This window comes from Coenobita brevimanus, chromosome 65, assembly GCF_032717465.1.
Source record: "Coenobita brevimanus isolate Jiangsu-jjx chromosome 65, ASM3271746v2, whole genome shotgun sequence".
Lineage (NCBI taxonomy): Eukaryota > Metazoa > Arthropoda > Malacostraca > Decapoda > Coenobitidae > Coenobita > Coenobita brevimanus.
This window is the reverse complement of record NC_137018.1, coordinates 16,146,423-16,152,004: the sequence shown is the minus strand read 5'-3', so window position 1 is coordinate 16,152,004 and position 5,582 is coordinate 16,146,423. Positions and strand designations below refer to the sequence as shown.

Below are 5,582 nucleotides of genomic sequence, written 5' to 3'. Positions count from 1 at the left end.
TACGGTATCTGAGAACTATTGACAGGAATTGGTAGTGTGAGAACAGTTGCAGTTGGGGGCGCAGAGACGTAACCAGAGAAAATCTGTAACTTTAAAGTTAGAACAGTGTAACACTGTGTATCCCCATCTGTCCCAAAACCTTCCCGGACTACAAGAAGAACTGTTCCACATACTGAAATTCCAATACACAAATATATTTTCTACGTAACTATGACTAACTTTGTGCATTACTTCCGCAACATAAATGGAAACAAGTCATTCAATACATGGAAATTTAACTGAATTAGTACAGTGTCACACTGTGTATCTCCATCTGTCCCAAATCCCTCCCGGACACAAGAAAAAACTGTTCCACAAACTGAAGTCCCAAAACACAGATATATTTTCTACCTAACTCTTACGTACTTTGTGCATTACTTCCGCAACATAAATGGAAACAAGTCACTCAATACATGGAAATGTAACTGAATTAGCAAACATTAAATGTAACATAATGACTCATTTTTGAGTACTGTATGTTCACCTGAATTCTTACTTATTACAAGAATACTCACTGTTAAATATTCCCACGACCAAAGACTAGCACTAACATTTTCATTATTGCAGGGTACTGAACAAAAGTTAACTGACGATTAATTAACGCTTAGGGCATGTGAAATTCCCTTGTCTTTTACTTTTAAGTATCTCCTATTTCTCACTAGCTTCTATTCAGTAAATCCCTTTTGCCATCCATGGTCGTGTGAATATCTACTTCTCTCACAAGAAATGCTGTGCCATTGAGACACTCCTTAAATCTGTCCCCTTTCCTAGGTACAATTCTTTTCTGCCTGTTCACCCTGATGACTGTTCTTATATACACTTCCTGGAGCAGTGTCTTGTCCTGTAATGGGTCATTAATACTAATGATATAAACAAACCCCCTCGTGCCCTGTGACTAAAATTAATGATGCTCTCTCTCTCTCTCTCTCTCTCTCTCTCTCTCTCTCTCTCTCTCTCTCTCTCTCTCTCTCTCATGATATGACCACAGTCCCACAGAAGTCTTACCTGTATCAGTGTCATGTATCCTTGTATGTATACTGTCATCTCCTGTTTCCATTCAATACTGTCTCCCTCTTCAGTGATTTGTTTTGTCTCCCACCGTGTCAAGATCTTCTCTGGAATTTCTCATGCTTCCTGTGCTTTTGTTCTAATCTCCTTAAGATGCTTACTTTGATCAGTTTTATATGCAGTCTTAAGTAACTTGCAACAGTCTCTGTGTATAGCATTTTTTTTTTAATCCGCTTCTCCATTTCCCTCTGCTTTGACGTTTTGCTTAGGCCCTACGCCAAGATTGATGGATGTACCTGATAGGCTAGGAGCACAGGAACCCTGTCCTCTCTGTTTACTGGCACTGTAAACTACTGCCCCACACTTGTTGGCTTTGTATGGAGGGGATCTGGAACATCATCCAGTGTTTCATTGCCCCGACAACTGTCACAACTATTTAAGTGGCTAGATTATTGCTATCTCCTTTAATAGTCACAATCTTGGAATCGCATGTAATAATTCTAATGTCCTTATTAGCAAAGCTAAGAAATATTGTAGCAGCTGCAAACTGGTAAGATCCGGTGTTAACTCTTTATTCTCAAATGTCTATTTATCTCTACTTTTCGTAGGGATGATCTAGCTAAAATATATTTACCCACAGCAGCTGACATATTCCTGCAGCATAATGACTATGTGTCTTTAATACCAGTTTTACTGCAAATGGATTTTTTTTATTTTTTTCAGTAAAAATTTGGATGTGCTGTGGGAAATCCTCTCTCACCGGGTTCCATCTAATTTATAAGTGCAGTATTTTGAGACCCGTTTTCTACCTAAGACTTGTTCATATCCCTTCCGGTGGCTTAGATAAGTTTATTATATCTTGTCTTTGGCGCATCAATAGAGAACTGATTCATTTTCAGATAAGTTTAACAAGCCGTGGCTCAGTGAGTTAGAGCGCTCCGCTCTGACCGAAGGGTCGGAGGATCGAATCCACCCAAGGGTCATTGGTAGACATCAGGAAGGGCATCCGGTCATAAAATGCTACACGCTCCAGTCCAAAAGTCCTCTGCCCAGAGGCAACGCCTTAGCCCTTCGGGGATACCTGGCTTAAAACCAAATTATTATATTATTATTTTTTATTAAGCTCGTTCCCTCAGTTTCTTTAAAATTGCAGAAAGAAGTAATTCATTACCTTATTGGATACCATGGCCTAAAAAGGCAATGGAACCTTAAAATTTGCTATATACCGAAAGCCAGCTCTTCTTGATGCATATATTCATGTTTACTCAGATCATGAACACACACTCCAAAAAGAATCTTTACATTTAGTGTGGGAAATAAAGTGACAACGAATGAAAGATTGATAACAGGCCCACGGGGAAATCCTCAAATTGGTATCCCTGCTTCTCTATGGTGCAGATTCACCTGCTGGAATCAACTGATGAGCACTCGGAAATGAAGCAGTAAAATGCTGTCACAGAAATGCAATAAGGAAACTGGTCAGAACTTTGTGCATCAGTGTGATAAGAGTCAAGTATTGTCACGTTATGAATGATGAAATGTTGCAGTGTTATCTCATATTTATATGTTTTCTGCAAGTATTATGAGATCATCACGTCATGTGTAACACTTCAACTCGGAAAGAATCATCATCACTTACGTCGCGAAGCAGTTGAAATAAACACCCAGTAATAATCATAATCAATAATAATCATACGTGGGGGCACGGGGCGCCCATCATCCTCCCACTTCGTGTGGCCGCACTCTGTTTTAGGGATGCTCGACACTGAGTGGCAAGCCAAATTATTTTCTGTAAACCAGGAAAATATTTACAACGCTGGGTGGTAGCCTTATAACAAACCAACACGTGTTCCCTACGTGACGACAAGTAGGTCAGTGGAGGATTAGTGTCCCTCCCCGGAAAACAGCTAACTAAAAATACAAACAAGAAACCTCGGGCCAGGACTGACCAACAGGTGACGACTAAGGAACGAACAAAGGAGATGGTACGGATTGCAACTTTGAATGTAAGGGATGCGAATAATGAGATAAAAGAGAGAGGGATTGTCCACGTGCTTGAGGGTGCAGAAGTGGATCTATGTGGAAAAACTGAGACTAAATTGTGAGGTGGGAGTGGGAGAGTATTAGTCTGGATGGGGTATATGCACAGGAGTAGGTTAGAATGGGAGGGCAAAAGAAGGAGTATACTGTATATTGTTGTGTGTAAAAGATGAAAGGAGAATATAAGAGAGTACGATTCAGTTGTCTCAAGCACTGTGTGGATAAGACTGAAAATTGGACTACAAATGTGGGCGATTGTGTGTGTATATGTGCCTGTTCAATATCGTGCAAGTACTGTAGTGTGAAAGAAGAATTCTGGGCAAATGTGGAGTGTGCATGGAAAAGTTTGAAAATAATGAGAGAATGTTTTTGATTGGATATATGAATTGAAAGTAAGGAATGTAAAGGTGGATGGAGTAGTTGGTGAGTGAGGTGTGCCTGCAGAAGTCAATGATAACGGCAGTGCTCTAGTGGACATTTGTGTGGGGAGGGGGTTGGTGATAGCCAATACCTCTTTTAGTCACAAAATGATCCACAAGTATATGTGCCTAGTGATGAGAAGGGTGAGTGGTGAACTGAACGGACGGAAGGCAATGTTTGATTATGTGTGTGTAGATGACAGAATGAGAAGGTGTGTAATGGATGCCAGAGTATACACAGGTTGGAGGAGTGGACTTTCTGGCCACCATGTGATGATGGTGAAAGTCAAGGTTCAGATGCAGTGAAGGAATAGAAGGAGGGGAGAACTGGAAGACGTAGTCCATACAAGGAGGGTAGAAACATTGCAAGAGGATGGAAAAAAAAAGCAGGATTTAGAGAAGTGGACGAGCAACTAAGTAAATATTATTTGGATCAGATGGGGTAGGTGGAAGGGGTGTGCAAGATATTCACAGAAGAAATCTGTGCAGCATGTGAGGTGGTGTGTGGGGTGAAGAGAAGATGGAATGGGGTGCAATGAACAGCATGATGGAATGAAGAGGTGAGACAAGCTGTGGTGCAAAAGAAGAAAGCATATAATGAGTGGACGGGAAGCAGAGGCGTTGAGGAAGCTGGGAGACGGAGATAGAGTTATACAGGGAGAGGAAGAGAGAGGTAAAAAGATTAGTATGAGAGAGAATAAGAAACATGTGGATGAAGAATTTGGAAAGAATTTAAGTGCAAAGTGGAGGGAATATGAGAAAATGTTATAGAAAGAGGTGAAAAGTGGAAGACAATGTGTTAGCAAAATTAGTCGGGAACGGCCATACCACGTTGCGTATACCGCTTCCCGTCCGATCAGCGAAGTTAAACAACGTTGGGTCTGGTTAGTACTTGGATGGGTGACCGCCTGGGAACACCAGATGCTGTTGACATAACGTTCTCCCTACGTGTCAAGTGGGGTTGGTGGAGGATTAGTGCCCCTCCCTGTAAAACAATTAACTCTAAGCCCTTGGCCACCCCGTTTGGGATACATGGCGTCTGGCAATGAATGAATGATGAAAGATAAAAACAGTAAATTGCTGGTGGAGAAGGGAGAAAAAGCGAGCGGATGGAGAGAACACTTTCAGGAACTGTTAAACATGTGGCTGGAGAATGACTGGAAGAAGGAGGGAGTTGAGAAGAGAGGACGAAATCAGTAGGATGGAAATAGTGGAAACAATGAAGGAAGTCATAATGGGGAAAGCCCCAGGAATAGATGGAATGTGTGGTGAAATGCTAAAGCATGGGGGAAAGATAGTAGTAGAATGGATGTGGAAGATGTGCAGGTTGGCCTGGGATGAAGGTAGAGTCCCGGAGGATTGGAAGTCTTGTATAATAATTTATTCCCCTGTACAAAGGAAACGTGGAAAAAGAAATGTGTGGTAATCACAGGGGCATTTGTCTTCTTAGAGTAACATGAAAAGTGTATAGTATTAAACTTATTGACAGAGTTAGGGAAATAACAGAGGAATTAGTTAGAGAAGAACAGGGAGGTTTTAGGAAGGGAAGAGGTTGTGTATATCAGATATTCATTCTTAGATCTTTAGTGAAAAAGTTTTTAGAGAGAGGAAAAAAGTTGTACGCGGCCTTCATGGATTTGGAGAAAGCATATGTCAGGGTAGATAGACAAGGAATGTGGAATAAATTAATATCATATGGCGTAAACGGGATGTTGCTGAATGCCGTGAAGAGTATGTATGTTGGGGTTAAGGTTTCAGTGCTTGTGGATAGTGATCTGAGTGATTTTTTTTTCTATCTAAATGTTGGACTGAAGCAGAGATTCGTCATGTCTCCGTGGTTGTTCAGTCTACATATGGCCGCACTCTAAGGCTGAAAGAGGTACCCACTAGAAGAGCTGTTTTCAGATTTTGCGATCGCATGTTTCAAAATACATGGCGCTTACAGCGTTCGGATACTTTATGATGAGACTGTACAATGAGGTTGGATGATGGTGAAATGGAGAATGTGAGTGCATTTAAGTACTTGGGTAGTGTGATGAGTAAGGATGGAAGTTTCGAGGATGAAGTGCTTGAAAG

The 5,582-nt window shown here is 41.2% G+C and overlaps 1 non-coding gene across 1 annotated transcript; it reads left to right on the top strand.

The window, feature by feature from the left end:
• Positions 1-4,320: 4,320 nt before the first annotated feature.
• Positions 4,321-4,439, top strand: LOC145405198 (5S ribosomal RNA). Its single transcript, XR_013898298.1, has one exon. It is a non-coding gene; the product is annotated as a 5S ribosomal RNA (ribosomal RNA).
• The last annotated feature ends 1,143 nt before the right edge of the window (positions 4,440-5,582 follow it).